Source organism: Dryobates pubescens, chromosome 7, assembly GCF_014839835.1.
Source record: "Dryobates pubescens isolate bDryPub1 chromosome 7, bDryPub1.pri, whole genome shotgun sequence".
NCBI classification, from domain to species: Eukaryota; Metazoa; Chordata; class Aves; order Piciformes; family Picidae; genus Dryobates; species Dryobates pubescens.
Window position 1 is genome coordinate 35,903,180 of NC_071618.1, and position 19,438 is coordinate 35,922,617.

The window sequence follows — 19,438 nt, forward strand, 5'->3', positions numbered from 1 at the left end:
AGCCATTCTACCTTCAACACATCAACACTCCCACTGAATTTGGTGTCATCTGCAAACTCACTGAGGCATTGCTCAATTCCCTCATCCAGATCATTGATACAGATATTAAATTTTAAAGCTTGTTCTCCAAATCACAACCTTCTTGTAATTATTTTTTTTCTGCACTGTTTGCCCTTTTAAAAGCTTTGTGGTTTTTTTTTTTTTAACCTCCTAAGGACAGCCCTTGTCAAAACTTTCATCAACTACAGAAATTTGAACTAAGACTTCTTTCACACAAAAAATAGATCTTCAAAGCTTTCCACACACAGACATGACTTTAAGTCTAGAGGGAAGATGCTACAGGTAACACTTTAAAATATACCAGAGTAAACTGTGAGACCATGACACATATGTTGTAGCCACAGTGATCTGGTTAGTCTCAGGCTTCTTGGTGGGGTCTAGAGCACTTTCAGTGATTGGCCATTGGAATGGGCTGCCCAGAGAGGTGGTGGAGTCACCATCACTGGAGGTGTTTAAGAAGAGACTGGATGGGGTGCTTGGTGCGATAGTTTAGCTGATTAGATAGTGTTGAGTGCTAGGTTGGACTCAATGATCTCACAGTATCACAGTATAACCAAGGTTGGAAGAGACCCCAAGGATCATCAAGTCCAACCTGTCCCAACAGACCCCACAAAAAAATATGGAACACTTCACAAATTTGCATGTCATCCTTGCGCAGGGGCCATGCTAATCTTCTCTGTATCGTTCCAATTTTAGTGTATGTGCTGCCTGGTTAATTCTAGTCTACTCTGCTCTACTCTACTCTGCTCTACTCTACTCCACTCCACTCCTATTCTATTCTACTCCTATTCTATTCTACTCCTATTCTATTCTACTCCTATTCTACTCCTATTCTATTCTATTCCATTCCATTCCATTCCATTCCATTCCATTCCATTCCATTCCATTCCATTCCATATAATTCCTACTTTTAAGTTCTGTGTGGTGCTTGTCCATCATTTTAGGGACCTTAGAAATGAAATATGCACAAACAAATGTCTCCTTTAGGCCCCTGAGTCATTTTGATGCTTTTGAGATGTGTCTCCTTCATCTGTTCAATTATAAGACTAGCAAAAATAGTTCAAAAATCATAGTGGTTTGTGTCCATAGCTAACCACATTATGTGAGCAATGATCTGTTGTAGAAATTAAGGCTTTGCTTGTAATAACAAGACAAGCACACAGAGCTTACTTTGCTCCACAGTTTTCTCTATTTTTACAGCAACTCTATAACACTGACCTTAGTTACACATATTCCTAAGTACTTTATTAGTATTCAAACATAGTGGAGTTGTGTACAGTGCCACTGATTTTTGAAAAACTAAAATATTGTCTTTCAGAAATACAGGTATAAAAAATATGAGTTTGTTTCCACTTTAGATACCCCTACAATAACACTAAATTGCTGAATCTGTGGGCTCTACTTTGCAAAACGCCTCAGTAAGTGAGACAGTGTAATTGTATCTTGCCAGCAAATTTCTAGTATTCACTTAGATTTTCCTTATTAGGTCACTTCATTAAAAAAAGATTAAAGTCTACTCCAGCTAGAGGCATAAATTCCCACTTCTGTTTCCAGAGAAGTCTGGTATCAGTGAGATTCTGAAATAATTTTGGTTATAAAAGCAATATTAAACACATTAATTAGGAGACCAAGCATGTTTTCTGGGTCTGCAGTGGGTCACATAAGTCTAACATTTGTAGCTCTGGAACTTACTATTTGGGAGCTTTCACAAAGAGTGGAGCTTTAAAAGATCAAGAGCTGAGGCAAGCTCAGAGGTAAACACAATGTAAACCCACAACACTGACATCTGCTGCAGTATTTTCCTCACACCTTACTGCCAAATTCCTAACTTCCCACACACGTCATTTCTTCTTTGAAAAGAGATTCACAGAGATCAGCAATCTGAGATAGATGTTTCCTGAAATACTTTCAAGGGACAGAGGATTCTCACAAGCAAATTCTATTGTGCTGGGAAGAAAATCACCTTGGGATGCCCAGAAGATGAAGAGTATGTCCTATGCAAAGCATGGTAAGGAAAGGACTGCCTTTGTCCATTCCTCACAGCAATCCAATAATTAGAACTAAACAGAAACTGTAAGTATTGGATGACATTTAAATCCCTCTGTAGTTAAATGGCAGGGTTTTAAACAGTGATGGTGGGAAGACCCATATATGAAAATTCTCCAATAGAGGAGGCTTTTCACTCCTGATTTGCACATGAAATGCACTGATTTTGTGCAGAAAACCGTTGGGGAAGAGTTACTCACGGTATGAAGACACATTAAAACAAATATCTGTATTTGGTAGAAAACATCTATTTCATTAACATCAGTGGGTTTCAGGTGTGAACTAGCAAAATCACCTTGAAAACAGAAGATGGCTTTGTATCACAGCTTGATGCCATAGGAATAATTCATGTGCCCTGGGGACCTTACCAGCAGAAACACTAGAACTGACAGATTTAAAACATCAACAGCAACTAGGCAAAGACAATTTAAGTATTCCTGGTCTCCTAAAGGGTGAACTTTGGCAATTTGAAAGACTTTCAAGTGCCAAATTCCACTTGCAAAGTCCTTCCCGATTTCTGACTCTAGTCAGTTGGACTTCTTCAGCTTTCAAGATCTTTTTACTCAGAAGATTAAGTTTGGCTGTGCATGTTGCAAGAGTACTAAAAGTCTGATAAAGTACAGGCTCACCATGGGCCTGATCAAAGCCCTCTGAGATCAATGGGAATATTTCCTTTGACTTCAATGGTCTTTTGATAAGATTCCAAATTACCTAGTGGAATGTTAGCCTCCAAAGAATGGTCCTGATGTTAGCATACCCATGGGCACTACACTCAAAAGGATGTGGCTCTGCACCTGGAGATGCACTACATCTCATGCTACAGAAGATGCAAGTGCAGTATCTTGTTTTGATATTTCATAAAATACCACAGTGGTGATAGCAGAAACATATTTTGATTGATGCATTCAATACTAGTTGGTACTTGAAACAGCTTGCAGCCACGTCAGGATCTGGCAGGAAGCCAGACCCCATTCACAATAATGGGGCATCAACAGGGCTGTATCCAAACCAGCTGTTATTATTAATTTCATGTCTTTTAAGAAGAAGAGAGGATTTCAGCCATTTGAATGGATATTGTAATAGGTAATTATCCTGTTTGATGTTACTTAATTCCTGTTTACTTCTGAATGCTACTAAAGTTGTAGTTAGTGTTCCCACGTGAATTGGATTGAGAGATACAATTGATATCTAATTTATCTGATTCACCTGAAATTTCTTCTGCATTTGTACTATAAGATGTTGGAGGGGTTTTTAAGGACATTGAATGCAACTGAATGTTGACAAAACTAGAAAAAACCTACATGAAATCAGAGTGTAAACAGCTATGATTCGATATAAGAGTCTGCAGACAGTTTAGAAAATAGGAAAAAGAATATTTGCTGCGTTGTGAAAAAAGTTCAACAACTGGAGATTAAAAGTGAATTAAAAAAATTCCCTGTGAATCATTTCAGCTCCACAGAAGTTTCCTGGTTCTTCATTTCAGTACTCTTTTCTCTTATACTACTTCATTATTATTTTTTTTATTAGAGAGTATTTCCAATAAATAGAGACTTCAGGTTCAGGTGTCTCTTACAGCCTGTAACAGCTGCAAGTATTCTAGAAGTTTTATAGAAAAGGCCTACTTTCTGTGCTAGAAGATGTTAAATACAATGGAAAGACTCTTAAATGATATTGAAGAATGAAATAAAATGTAAACTCTAAGCAGATTAAGCAGGTAAAAGGGGTAGAATTGTTTTAGGCAAATTTGCAACCAATATGGCATTTACATGTGGAACAAATTGTCTCCACCTTCTTCAATATTATTTGTATTCTTTCATTGAAATACCCACGCATTCAGGTTGGAGCAATCCTCATTGTCAATACTGGGGGGTGATGAGATTGAGAGCAGCCCTGCAGAAAACGACTTGGGGTTCTGGTGGATGAGATGTTGGTGATTTTACCACTCTGCTCTAGTAAGGCCTCACCTGGAGTACTGTGTCCATCTTTGGGGCCTCTAACACAAGAAGGGAATGGACCTGCTGGAGTCAATCGTGAGGAGGGCCATGAAGATTATCAGAGATCTGGAGCACCTCTCCTACAGGAACAGGCTGATAGAGTTGGGCTCATTTTTCCTGGAGAGGAGAAGGCTGTGGGGAGACCTTATAGCAGCATTTCAATACCTGAATGGGACTTATAGGAAGGCTGGGGAGGAACTGTTTAGAAGGGCATGAAACGATAGCAAGAGGGACAATTACTTTAAACGATAACAAGGTAGATTTGTGTTGGATATTAGGAGGAAGTTGTTCACAATGAGGGTGGTGTAACACTGAAACAGGTTGCCCAGAGATGTGGTGGAGGCCCCATCCCTGGAGACATTCAAGGTCAAACTTGGTGATGCCCTGAGCCACCTAATTTAGTTAAAATTATACCTGCTCACTGCAGGGGATTGCACTTGATTCATTCTATGATTCTATATGTGCATATATATATACATGTATATACACACACACACACATATATATACAAATTTGTATATATATACATTTAAATGACTATATATATACATTTGAAAGCATGTAAACTACAGATATTAGTGTTAAAGGAACACTGCAAAATATGTTTTCTTAAGCCTTATGTGGAGGAGTTATTTTGACTGACAAATTTCAGAAAAAAACTACAAATATATGTGTGGGTAGATATATTCAGCAAGGCATGAAAGGGCTTGGTTGTGATATAAAAATGTAGAGGGGGAGGGAAAGAATCAAAGGAGACTTCAGGTTCTGGATGACAGAAGGTGGTAGGATGAAAACTTTAAAGGAAAGTTTAGATAATTTAGAAATGAAAGATTATGAGTCTGGTTCAGTCATCCAGGTTTTAAGAGAATAGTGATCTGCTTAAGATGAGATATGTGACTTTGAAAACATGCAGCTCTTTTTGAAGGAATAGAATAGAATAGAATAGAATAGAATAGAATAGAATAGAATGGAATAAACCAGGTTGGAAGAGACCTTTGAGATCATCAAGTCCAACCTATCATCCAACACTATCTAATCAACTAAACCATGGCACCGAGCACCCCATCCGGTCTCCTTCTAAACACCTCCAGTGATGGTGACTCCACCACCCTCCTGGGCTGCCCATTCCAATGGCAAATCACTCTTTCTATGAAGAACTTCTTCCTAACATCCAGCCTAATACATCAATGGAAACCCTTGCAAGCATACAGCACTCAGAAAGTAAAGTATATTGGGCAAGACAAGAGCCCTCAGATACTCCAGATCCCAAAGGGAGGTAGCAGAAAAAAATTGCAACTAGAAAAAAATTCCATCGTTAACGAAAATAGGTCTCACAAATAAAGTGGGTTTTAATTTTAATTGTAGTCATCTATGTGGCTATTTCTGTTCACTGCTCCAGAAAATTTATGTCTTACATTATAAAGTCATTGTCCAGAGAAACAATCTACAGGTTTTTCGTCCTTGACAGGTTTGAGTACTATTTCTAGGTCACAATCTTGTTATCTCAGTCCCTATCTCTCTGGTTTTGCTTGCTGTTTTATCTTCAGATTTCAAATAACAAAGTCAAAGTTTGGACTTCAGCAAAGGCTATGGTGAAAAATGAGCTCTGCAGATGTACATTTGAAAATGTATGTATCTTCTAATTAAAGCTACGGGGTTTTTTGCAACTCTACCTTAGCAAATATCTAAACCGCATATGAAATACATCTGTGCTTTCTGTGCTTTTCAAGTTGTTGCTAGCCTGACTGAATGTGCAGCTGATAGTGATCTACAGATTTTTGTTTATCCTGCTGAGTAAAAATGAGGGAGGACATATTTGCAAACTCATTCAGCTAAAATTCTGAAATGCTGTCGGATACATTTTATTCTCCTGAAATGTTGTCTCATTCAGTCAGATTTCTCAAGGGTTCATTTTGGTACCAATAATGTTTAATAAATACAGCACCCAAACTTCTCTTGTCTGAAAATGGCTGCCTGTCAGAGGTTAGTTTCTGTGAAGCCTGAGATGTAGGAACTCTATTAGAGCAGGACTAGGAAAATACAGGCTCAAGTGTCGATAGTTTTACATGGCAAATAGTAATTAGCCCTACGCAGTTATGATAAACTGGATACTTAGGGGTTAACATATCTTTGAAGAAACACTTTTGCTTTCACACACCCTTTAGTAAACTACAATATCACTTAAAAGAAAAATCTATATACCAACAGTGTCTCTAATTGTTATCTTCCAATATGTCACTGATTATTCTCTATAATTTTTGGATCTTGAATCTTTCCAAATTCTGTTTTATTAAAAATTTTAAGTATCACATCTATAGAAGGAAATGCTGCTTCTAGTTCAAATAGATGGGATGAAATATGAGTTGTTGCTATAAATGCCTTTCTGTACAGTATTAATGCCTATCAGTATCTTGTGTTTGCCACTAATACTTGCTAATTATAAATATATCCCAAAGCTTTCTTTTTGATAGCATTTTATTGCATTTGTTTTGGTTAGTGGTCTATTATTATTGTTGTTGTTGTTGTTGTTATTTTGCCAGTGTTTGTTAGGCTTTTTTTCCTGTCTGTGATCTACCAAGATACCATTTTATCTATGTGCCGTCCTGTCTTTTTGTTCGATATCTCCTTGAAAAGGACAATTATTTTCTTGAACCATCACTTCAACAAGAATTGGGAATGTTTGTTTGCTTGGTTTTTTTTTCATGTGATTTGTTGTGCATGGGGTTTGTGGGGTTGGGGTTTTTTTTTATTGGTTCTTATTGTGCTTTTATCTTTTCTTGAAGTCAAAGATAAGCGTTTCTCATCTAATGTACTTTTTACATCACACAGACAAAATCTGGTACTGTATGCCTTAGTGTGTGATTTTCTTACTCTCCTTGAACAACTACTTAATGCTCCTGAGCCTATTTATCTGTTTACATGACTTAGTTTAGAACATTGTAACTCAAAAAGAAACCAAAAAAAGGAGGCAAGAAAACAAACCTATTTATTTGTGTGAAATGGAAAAGAAAATGGTTTTATTTCTGCTGCCTTGTTCGTCAGCTTTCTTTTTGCGTTGCATATGTATTTTTTACTTCTGGGATTTAAGATCTTTATCATTTATATTTATTTCAAATAGTATTGTGGCTTAGAATAATTAGTTATAATGATGCTGTCTGGCACTTCAGAAAAGCACCCTGCTTTTCCTGTCTAATTCACTGTGTTTTTTTCAAATACTGGGCATCACTACTGTGAGGCAATCCAGTAGCAGTTTTTTCCTTTTTTTTTCCTGAATCTTTTTTTTCTATACACTTTTTGTTCAAAGCACACTTGCAAATCACTTAAGTAATAGACTATTTCTTTAGATTGAATTTGTTACTATTCAAGTCCTCTGGTTATTACCAGCAGCTCTTCAGTTCATCTCATATCTCAAGGATTTTATGTTCAGTAGAGTAAATGGGTAAGAAATCATAAATTGTTTTTATTTCAGAGGCTGCGTTGCTGAAGCTACATCCTTTCCAATTCTTTTGGTCATATGACACAATTATCCTCATTTTCCTTCATGTTTTACTTTCCATTTCTCATTTAAATTTTTCATGTACCATACCCATTCTGAAACCGATGCATTAATTCAATGTCTATTTCTGCTTGTCATATGACTGTATCATTTAATAAAACACTTGTATAGAGACATCACAGCTGGAGTCCTCCTAAGCATAATGTGAAGCGTTCTGATGTTGCTATTGGCTTATCCATAGTGCCTGTAGACAACTCAGGTTGAAAATGACCTGCTTTGTTGTGGTGGTTTGAGCCATAACTGGGACTTAAGAGCTCAGATGGGGCAAGGCTGAGAATCCCTCCCCGGCTCCCCCCTCCCTCCCTCCCAACAGAGAGGAAAAAGAAAGGGAAGGAACAAATCCACCAAGAAATAATTTGGAGTCGGCTTGGAAGTAGAGAGTTTAAGAGTTTTCTTTAAACAATATATATATAAAATATATATAATAATAATATTATATATTTATATATATATATATAAAACAATAACAGGTAAGGTTCAGAAGGGCAAGGAACAAATATGGATAGGAGAAAAAAACACCCCAAGAATACCAAACCAGTCTCTCTGAAGAGGCGTGGAGGCAGCAGGGAGAAGGATCAGTCCTGACCACGTGGCAGAGAAAGCAGGAAGGCAGCTGCAGTAGCCCTCATCCAGGAAGGCAGAAGCCAAAAAGAGCTAATGGCTGCAATGTCCTCCCTTTTATACCCTAGCTGGGCAGGGAGGGGGCAGTGGAACAGACTCAGTTTCCCAGGGGGAAAATGCACTGCAGGGAGGACAAAGCACTCACAAGCTCTCCGCCCCTTGTTTTCAGGATGGGCATTAACCCATCACATTCATTCATCAAAAAAATATGTTCCTAGTAGCCACAATGAAATTAAGGGCTTTGACCTTTGTCTTTGACATGTCCATGATTATGCTATCTGCATCAAAATGTATGGAGATTTTCAACTGGGAATTACCATTCTCTTACTTGCAAGTTTTCTGCAGCAGTATTAGTGGTTTAGGCACTTACGATTGCTTTAAGAACTGGTTGAAAGTATATTGCTGCAAGATTTTAATGAGAATTTCTCTTTCATAAAACTCAAAATGTTTGAGAAGATTGCGCTGTTTGGGGCAAACCTCATTTTAGAAAGAGTTCCACATAATTGCAAGAACAAAATAAAAGAATTCATTGTAATTTTATAATTTCAAATGTATTTTTTTCATTGTGGATTGCTTGCCCCATTTCCACACACTCTGATTTCTTTTATAGTTCTCATTTTCTTAAAATCTCATTTCATTTTCTATGGGAAAACAAGACAATGATATACACAAATGTCACATATTTTCCTGTATTTCCTCTCATTAATTTTTCCAGGTCAGTTTCATTTCATGTGGACCACCTTGACAGACATCATCCTGAAAGTGTTTGATCTCAGTCTTTTTGGGTAAAGTGGTAAAATTTCATGACTGGAAGTCATACATGGCAGAGATTGCTAGCTAGTTCTATATTCTTCATGATTTCCAGGTATCACTGGGAAACGCTTTCCCTAATCAACTTTTACAGGGTTCCTATCTCTGCACTGCATAAATGCAATTAACAGATCTCAGTGTTAAGATACTCACAATAATGGGGCATTTTACATGATAATGGGGCATCTTACATGAGCAGAAAAAGTAAGGATTGATGAAGTTGTCTTGTGACCCTGCAAAGAAAATGGGGAAGAGTGCCAGATGGCCAAGAAGGAGATATAAGGAGTTTACTTTGCTTAAGACTGAGTGATCCAGAGAGTAATGTTTCCTTAAGGCATAATCAAGCATTCAGGAGGCAGATGGTAGAAAGAGTATGGAATCAAGACAGTTTTAATTAGTCCAACACCATATGGAGTTGCTGCTTTTCTAGAAGCACAACCTTCCAGACACACCTGCAAGTTTACCTATTGGACATGCCAGAGACCCTTGGAAGTTTTTAGTGACTACCAACCAATCCACTTCTCCAGATTTTTATTTTACAGAAATAAGTGGTCGATAAGTATGTGTAACCTGATGCTTAAATCTCTCATATGAAACCAAGATGTAGCTGAGCTTTACCCATGAATCAAGATATTAAAGTTCTAATATGGTTAGAGTCCATCAGGTGTTCTTGAAATACCATTTTCTTTTGTTTTTATTCATGAAAACTCTGCTTCTTACTTGCAGCCACCAGGCAGGAGGAAGCATTGGAATTCTGATGCCATGACCTGTGGGGGCTGTAATCCCACTTTGCATTTTCTTTTGGCCACCATGATCAACCACCTTTATTATTACTCCTGAAAAGTAAATAGTACCTTTTGCATCTTCTTCGTCTTTACCTGTCCTTGTAACCTTTTGTTATTTTAGTCATCAGGTCAATGTATCAAAATACCACACCATCTGTACATGCTGAGAAAGACAGTGGGCTTTAATCACAGGAAAATAAAAAAGTGAAAGACACTTGAGAGCCTGTCTCCACTTTATGGTAGATTGCAGTGAAGACAGGTATAGCCAGTAAGACATGCAAAATCAAGACCTTCCAAGTGACATCTGAAAACAGCATGGCCACTAAAGGTTGATTCAGTTTATTGGAGTCCTCTTCAGTGTCTTTGCAATCACAATGAACCTATACATTTTTTGGTATGCATCAAGAAAAAAAATACAATTAAAAACTAGTCTTGTATTCTTTTCATTCTACCTGCAATTATGAGAATTATTTGAAACAGATTATTTTCTTCAGAAATAGAAAAGCAGAAGATTTCCCTCACTACTTCTTTCTTGTATTCATGTGTGGTTTGTTGATATTTAAATAAAGTTTACAAATCTTATGAAAAGTTTCTTCCCATCATTGGGAAGTGGGTGAGTGCATTTGTTAAATTGCCCTCTAACAGGAGACACAAATACAGAATCTAGATTAGCTAGTATTTTAATGCCAGAATATACAATATCTGTCTTCATCCTTACATGTTTGCATTCCCAGTATCCTCCAGGATAACTTTTTAGCTGATTCTTACCATTTTTGCACAAAAAAGGGCAGACTGCCTACTTAATACCAGCAATCAGACATTGTTTGGGATTTTTGTTTGTTTTGTTGGAGCTTTTTTGTTTGCTCGGTTTGTTGGTTGTGTTTGTTTGTTTGCCTGGTTGTTGCTTTTGCTGTTTTCTTTGGGTTTTGTTTTGTGGTTTGGTTGGTTGGCTGACTCGGTTGCCTTGATTTTATAGTAAAGCAAAAAAAAAAGAGTAATAGTAAAATGTACTCAGCATCCGGTTTTGATGATTTCTTCATATACTAATTAAATTTAAACTAAATCCTTATAAACCACTCATTCTAAAGACAAACTATTTTTATTGGAGCCTTAAGGACTCATTTTCAATTTTATATCTCTGGAAAAAAATGCATAGCTTTTGGTCCTGACACTTATCACCTGCCACTCAGAATGCGAGGCAGTGTCTAGGTCATGCATCTGACAAAGAAAACATTCATCAGCTACGGGTGAGAAAATTTTCTTTTGTTTCTTCTGTTACCTGATTCAGAGTTTAAGGAGCAATCTAGGCTTTTATTGTTTTCATCTCCAAGACTAAAGCTTCAGAGTCCCCTAAAACTCTGTCTCTATTCAATTGCTCTGAAAAGCTGTTGGGAGAGGTAATGACTAAAAAGAACTGAAGTGCCAGTGTTATGCAGGTGACAGAGCACCAGTGCTATGTAAAAAATGAGCCCCAGTGTTTCTGAGAAATCACAGTATTTATCTGAAATCAATACTTGGCTGAAGAGCAATTAAAAGACAGAACTAAAACAAAGTTACTCTGCCCTGGTGAGACCTCACTGGGAGTACTGCATCTAGGTCTGGAGCCCTGATGGAGCAGGTTCAGAGGAGGGCCACAAAAAAGTTCAGAGGGTTGGAGCACCTCTGCCAGAAAGACAGGCTGATGGAGCTAGGGTTGTTCAGTTTGGAGACCAGAAGGCTCTGGGGAGACTTAATAGCACCTTTCCAGTACCTGAAGTGGACTTGCAAGAAGGCTGGAGAGAGACTGTTTACAAAGGCTTGTAGTGATAGGGTGAGGGGCCATGGCTTCAAACTAGAGAAGAGTAGAATGAAATTGGACGTTAGGAACAAATTCTTTACCATGAGGGTAGTGGAACACTGGAATAGGTTGCTGTGGTAGTTTTAGGCTATGCCTTTAAAATTTTTTCACAGATCTTGAACAGCAAGCAGTAGAATGCAAATAAATCACCATTGGGTGTAAAGAGGAAAATGATGATAGTTCTAAACAATCCCTTTGGAGATGTATCTACTATAAGGTTTAGTTTGCAAAACAATCTTTCTCTCTCCTCACTTCTTGGGCTCTGGCTGATGCTTGTCCTGGCTTTACTAATTTTGGCTGCACTGCTTCGTTGTGACTGGTATTAACAATTCCTCTGCTCTTCTTTTCTCCTGTCCTTTTGTGTACAGGGAGGTAGGGAAGGAAGCAGGGAAGGGAGAAGCTGTTGCAACTCCCCCGGTCTTCAGCTGGTGGGGTTCTTCTGCTGTTTGTCAATTGTAAATACCTGTAAATATTGTAAATGCTGTGTATTTTATACATATTCATTGCAGTCCATTGTAGATTGTAGTGTTGTTTGTAAATACAGCTCCATTTGCTTCAAAATGAACTGGTCTGGCAAAATCTAATGTTGGGGGGGGGAATTTTTCAACCCACTACAGTTGTCCAGTGATGTAGTTCAGGGCCCATCTCTGGAGATATTCAAGGTGAAGCTTGACAGGGCTCCGGGCAACGTGATCTAGCTGAAGATGCCCCTGCTTACTGCAGAAGGCATTGTACTAGATGACCTTTAGATGTTCCTTTCAACCCAGACCATTCTATGATTGTATGTTTTCAAGAGAAGAATCTGTTCCCTATCAGTCTATACATGATGCTGCTGCTGACTTGTAGTTTTAATATATTTGTCCATTATTTAGAATTTGATCTAGTCACTGTGATATCTGTATCAACGAACTTTTAAATGGAATTAACTAAGAGGGAATAATCTTGGTACTAGTAGCCATTTTAAGTGTACCTAAGTTAATTTTCTAGGCTCTGTGTATAGTCAGCAGGGAAAGAGAGTCACCTTTAGAGTACAGCTGATGCCATTCACATCTTGCTCACCACAGTAGTTCAGATTCTGTATCTGATTTGTCCTTTCTGTGGTACTGTCTCTTCCTCTCATTTAAAAAACTGTTTCAGTAGTTCAAAATACTGCACTCCTCAACATGGATATTAAGTACCTAAGTAACCACATCATAGAAATTAATTTTTACTTTATCTTTTCCACTCATGCACAACACTCATGGTTCACCCATTCATAGATTCTAGCTGCTTTCTTTGTGGATTTATTCATAAACCTCATTATCTAGCTGTCTCTTTAGTATGTCATCTTCATTAGCAAATTCCTCAGTCTGTATCTGAAGATGACTGCCCTGGTACTTATACAGTGCCAAATATTTTGCACCTGCTTATTACTAGGTGAGCAGTTATCAGGTGGCAGCTCATCTTTCATTATGATTGACAGGAGTGAAGTGTTCTGGGACACAGCAATTATAGCCTTGTAAGGTGGAGAAGAAAACAAACTCAGAAAATCTAAGACTGCTGGGGCTAGCTTGAAGATTTTCCTCTCAAGATAGGCAGGAAGCAGTTGAATATAAAAAGCCTGAGGAAACGAAATTGAGGGAAGGTGCAGAGAGCAAATGGAGATGCTGTGTACGTATGCCCATGGTGTTTCTAAAAGAAGACTTGACAATACCTACACCAAATCCCAACACCTCAGATAAATCATTGCTTTCATCAATTTGTGTTTGAGGTGCATTTTAGTTTATCCTATTATTATTTTCTTTTAACATAACTTGTCACTGCAAATTTCATTGGTATTTCCCTTTTCCTGGATTATGTTGTAAAAATTATATTTGACTGTATTTTTTTTGTTTGTTTATACATTTTCTTGGGTTTAAAATTAATTATTCATTAAGTATTAATTTTGGGAGTGTGATTAGTTTTATTATAAATTAAAATACATCATCATCTTTTTTACAGTTTGCAGTATCACCAAGGTTGGAAGAGACCTCAAAGGTCATCAAGTCCAACCTGTCACCACAGACCTCATGACTAGACCATGGCACCAAGTGCCACGTCCAATCTCATTTTGAACACCTCCAGGGATGGTGACTCCACCACCTCCCTGGGCAGCCCATTCCAATGACAAATAACTCTCTCGGTGAAGAACTTTCTCCTCACCTCAAGTCTAAACCTCCCCTGGCGCAGCTTGAGACTGTGTCCCCTTGTTCTGGTGCTGGTTGCCTGGGAGAAGAGACCAACCCCTTCCTGGCTACAACCACCTTTCAGGTAGTTGTAGAGGGCACTGAGGTCACCCCTGAGTCTCCTCTTCTCCAGGCTAAACAATGCCAGCTCCCTCAGCCTCTCCTCATAGGGCTTGTGCTCAAGGCCTCTCCCCAGCCTTGTTGCCCTTCTCTGGACACGTTCAAGTGTCTCAATGTCCTTCTTAAACTGAGCGGCCCAGAACTGGACACAGTACTCAAGGTGTGGCCTAACCAATGCAGAGTACAGGGGCACAATGACTTCCCTGCTGCTGCTGGCCACACTATTCCTAACGCAGGCCAGGATGCATTGGCCCTCTTGGCCACCTGGGCACACTGCTGGCTCATGTTTAGCTGGCTGTCAATCAGCTCCTCCAGGTCTCTCTCTGTTTGGGAGCTCTCCAGCCACTCTGACCCCAACCTGTAGCTCTGCATGGGGTTGTTGTCATAATTACTAAGAGTAATGCCAGTATGCAATTTGAATGTTAAATCAGGAAAACATTTCAGTTCACATACCTGATATTTTACATATTTAAAATGATTAGTTGCGCCAGGTTTTACATATACCCTTGAAAAAAAGAATATTTTCAATATCAGATTTCTGAGATTGTTTTCCCACATTTTACATTGTATTCCAAATGAAATTTGGGGGGAAAAAAATAAAAGAAGGAAAACCAATAGTTTATTTTTCAGGAGTAAATTAAATTACCATCAGGACGACTTTGTCCCAGTCTGCTCACAGCATTATTTACTTAGTAACTATCTTGTCTATGAATTTGGTAACATCAGTTTTCACCTTTTTAGAATCAGAATCTCAATCTGTTCATTATTTCAGGCATCCTCAAATTGCAATTAAAGTGTTAAGGCACAAGATCATGGAAATCCTTGCCTTTTTATTGTTGTTTGGTTTGTTTGTTTGGGGGTTTTTTGAGATGCCAAGTTAAGGAGAGTAGTAAGTGAGATAATTTTCACATTAGCTTTCAGTTGCAGCAACTCTTCTCTGTCAGGCAGAGGGGACAATGGTCTAGTGGATCTCCATTTCTGTGGATGATCATAGAATCAATAAGGTTGGAAAAGACCTCAAGGATCATCAAGTCCAACCTGTCACTCAAGACCTCATGACTACTAAAACATGTTGCCCCAGGAGAACAATTCAGGGCCAACAGAACTGATTTCCTTCAATACACTGAGGCTCCTTTGTGGAAGTTTTGTTAAACCTGCTGGAAAAATCTGCTTCTTCTGTAATAGATAATTTTCCTAAACATTTATCTGTCTGTATGTGGTAACACATTCATAAACTAAGCCTACCCAACAACCTTGCAGAAGGGAATTGTCACCAAAAAATTAAATGTTTGATGTATGGCAGTGTGGTTTGTATAGAAAACAGTTTTCATTCTGAGCATGCAAAAGAGGAAGATATAAACTGCAGTAACGTTGGTGGAGGGTCTTTACAACAATACGGGCTGCAGCACTGTAATGCAAAGTGGGGGCAAGGTATAGTATAGCTTAGCTTAGAATAGAATAGAATAGAATAGAATAGAATAGAATAGAATAGAATAGAATAAACCAGGTTGGAAAAGACCTTTGAGATCATCCAGTACAACCTATCATCCAACACTATCTAATCAACTAAATCATGGCACAAAGTGCCCCATTAAGTCTCCTCCTAAACACCTTCAGTGATGGTGATTCCACCACCATCCTGGGCAGCCCATTCCAATGGCCAATCACTCTTTCTGTAAAGAACTTCTTCCTAACATCCAGCCTAAACCTCCCCTGGTACAGCTTGAGACTGTGTCCTCTTGTTCTGGTGCTGGTCACCCAGGAGAAGAGACCAACCCCCACCTGGCTACAACCTCCCTTCAGGTAGTTGTAGACGGCAATAAGGTCTCCGCTAAGCCTCCTCTTCTCTAGGCTAAGCAACCCCAACTCCCTCAGCCTCTTCTCATAGGGCTTGTGCTCCAAACCCCTCACCAGTTTTTTTGCCCTTCTCTGGACACGTTCCATATAGGTATAGTGGTTCCATAGAGGTATAGAGGTTCCATAGAGGTATAGAGGTTTGTGCAATCTGAGAAGAGATGGATGTGGAGCCATTTTGCAAGAGTACTCCAATGGAAGGAAAATGAAACCTCAAAGGCATTAGTGAAGAAACAGTAGTATGTAATACCTCATGTAGCGTATAATACTTCATCATCTGTTTTCTGGGGGTTACGACAAACTGGTTTCAATGCTGGAAATAAATTACATTATCACTAAGGCAAATATTCATGTTTTGTTTTGACACAGGAAGGAAAAAGAAGAAGGGCTTAGAACACATTTAAACTAAGAAAAATAAATTCTGCTTTTGACAACATATTGAATAATGAAGCATTCTGTTTTGTCAGTCATCAAGGTGTATAGTTAGGTGCCTTAGGAATGTTTCGGCCTGCTGTCCCTACATATCATTAATGTGAATTTACTTTGAGAGCACAATTTATTTTTAATCAATGGCTTAATCATCTGAGTTTTTCCTAAATGATCTTTTCCATCTGCAGTTACCGAACTGTCTGCCAACATTTTTGTTCACTTTTCCACTGCAGTTTCAGTTTCTCCATGAGATCACAAGAAAAACTCATTTCAGGGGTATTAAAAGTACACAGTTAGAAAGTAGGTCTGAGTAAATGGTTTGGAAAAAATCCAAATCTTATCATGCATGAAAAGCACAGAACACAGAAATAATGCAAGAAAATCGTTTCTCATGCTATTTTAGCCATACTGTTTGTCCAGATTTATCTGAATACCAGACCCAGATGTCTTGAGTGATTGATCATTGCTTTATGTAACCTCTAGTTTGGGTATGGCTTGCCTTCATGCAACCATGCAATGACAAAATGTCATACGTGATGGATCTGGCTTTGCAAAGAAACACAAAAAACACAGAAACAGCATTATGAAGCTTTTTCTCCTTATAATTTTGATTCATTTGACATCTGTTCTGAACCTTGTTGAAAATAACACAAAATCCATTAAGGTCTCTGATCTTTGGAGGTAGATTTTATGAAGAAGCGGCTTTATCAGAAATTGTCTTACTTTGTCTTTGCATCCCTCATTATCCTTCATACACATCTAAGCTATAAGCCAATTTCAGACCCAATGGCCTTCTTGAATGAGATACACCAAGGTATAACACCAAGTATAACACCAAAATTGTGTGTCCTGCCTAAAATCTGAGGAAAATAGCATTATATGGGAATATAAGAGATTAAAACCTCTGCTCAGTTCAGATTTATGCAGCACAGCCACTAAACCATATTCATATGGCTGCATTTTGTTCAGCAACACTGCAGTTTCGTTTGTAGTCATAGAATCAATAAGGTTGGAAAAGACCTCAAAGATCATCAAGTCCAACCTGTTACCTAAGACCTCATGACTAATAAGCTATGGCACCAAGTGCCATGTCCAATCCCCTCTTGAATGGGCTGCCTGAGGAGGTGGTGGGGTCGCTGACGCTGGGGGTGTTCAGGGCGAGGCTTGACAGGATGCTTGGTTGCATGGTTTAGTTGATTAGGTGATGTCGGATGATAGGTTGGACACGATGATCTCGAAGGTCTCTTCCAACCTGGTTAATTCTATTCTATTCTATTCTAACACCTCCAGGGATGGTGACTTAACCACCTCCCATTCCAATGGCTAACAATTCTCCTTGTGAAGAACTTTCTCCTCACCTTGAGCCTAAACTTCCCCTGGTGCAATTTGAGACTGTGTCCTCAAGAACATATCTGTTACCATGCTGGCTATGCTGGCACATGGCTCCTTTACATACTTGCAAGGTTATATCTTTGAGATTCTTTGATAATTCAAGAAGTCCAGTGTCACAACATTTAATTGTGTGAATTCCCTTGCTCAGTTCTGTTGCTTTGGAAGAAAACTATTCCTTCACCCAATGGGACTGAAGATTTCTGACTTAGTGATTGTGCCAAAAATTGTCTCTAAAATGTATTTGAAAATGGTTGTGTAACAAGACATCTTTCCATTGTTATTTCTATGCTGTATTAATGAACTTAGTCAGTAATAAGTCACTTACAGGTATTGCAACATTTTACTTAAGCCATACCTTAATTCCTTAAGTGGAATGCTGCACTTTTGAGTTGTAATTTAACCTAACTTTTTTTCTTCCCCAAGTTATTTTTTTGTTTGTTACTTTGTTTGTGGTTTTTTGGGGTTTTTTTTGGTTGCTTTTGTTTTGTGTTGTTGGGGTTTGTTTGTTTGGGTTTTTTTTGTAATTATAGTAAAGGATTATTTAGGATCACAATGTTTTGTATTGGAAGGGATCTTTAAAGGTTATCCAGTTCAACACCCCTGCACTGAGGAGGGACATCTTTAACTAGATTAGGTTTCTCAAAGCCCCATCCAATCTGACCTTGAATATTTCCAGGGATAAGGAATCTACCAACTCTCTGGGGAAAGTTTTCTACTGTTTCAGCACTCATACTGCAAAAATATTTCTTCCTTATATCTAGTTTAACTCTTCCATCTTTTAACTTAAAACCATTACCTCTTGCAATGTTGCAAAAGGCCCTGCTAAAAAGACTTTCCCAATCTTTTTTATAGGCCTCCTGAAAGGTCTCCATAAAGTCTAACCAGAATCTTCTTTTTTCCAGACTGAACAACCTCAACTCTCTTAGCAGACCTTTCAGCAGAGATATTCCATCATTCAGACCTATTGCAACCTGTTCCTGTCCTTGTGCTCAGCACAAGGCGTGAGGCGTTACATCCCTTGACCTGCTGGCTACATTCCTTTTGATGCAGTCCAGGATGTGGTTAGACTTACAGCTGGGCTGCAAGAAATGGAGACATTCCTCTGAAATGTTTTTATAACATCAGAGCATTAAGTTTTTCAAATTCAATTATGGTCATTTTTTTTTTTTTTTAAATCAACTTGGTCTGTTTATTTTCTTATTAAATTTTCCCAATTAATTACTAGAACTACATAGTCATACACTGATCCTCATGTTCTTAGCATGCATAGTATCTATGGAAGGTATTCAATCAAGTGGAAAATAAAAACTGGAGAAAATACTATTCAACATCACTGGGGTTATTTCCCCTCAATCTTTGTATTTATCAGGAAGAAGGTTTGTAGCAGAAAAGGTAATGTTTTAATGTATTTTACAAGGCACTAGTGGTATCTGTCCCAAATGCTATAATGCAGTGCTAGTTGTGTTCAAGAAATATTATTTCAGACTGATTATTAATATGATCAAGGGCTCGGAAAAGCTTTTTTTGTGCTGAAGAAGACTTCAGACTAGTAAAATGGAAGTGGAAAGAAGTTCTGATTTAGGAAAAGAATAAAATTCAAGAGAATAAAAGGATATACATTGTTAATAACTTTTGTTCATAAATTACAAGGAGATCCTTAATATCAGAATGCTTCACTATTTCAGTTGTGAGTCATTAGAACATAGATGAGTAAGAACATTTTTTTTTTT

General features: G+C 38.2%; 1 non-coding gene across 1 annotated transcript; it reads right to left on the reverse strand.

The window, feature by feature from the left end:
* Positions 1 to 673: 673 nt before the first annotated feature.
* LOC128897361 (U6 spliceosomal RNA) lies at positions 674 to 779 on the reverse strand. The gene has a single exon (XR_008462355.1). It is a non-coding gene; the product is annotated as a U6 spliceosomal RNA (small nuclear RNA).
* Between the last annotated feature and the right edge of the window lie 18,659 nt (positions 780 to 19,438).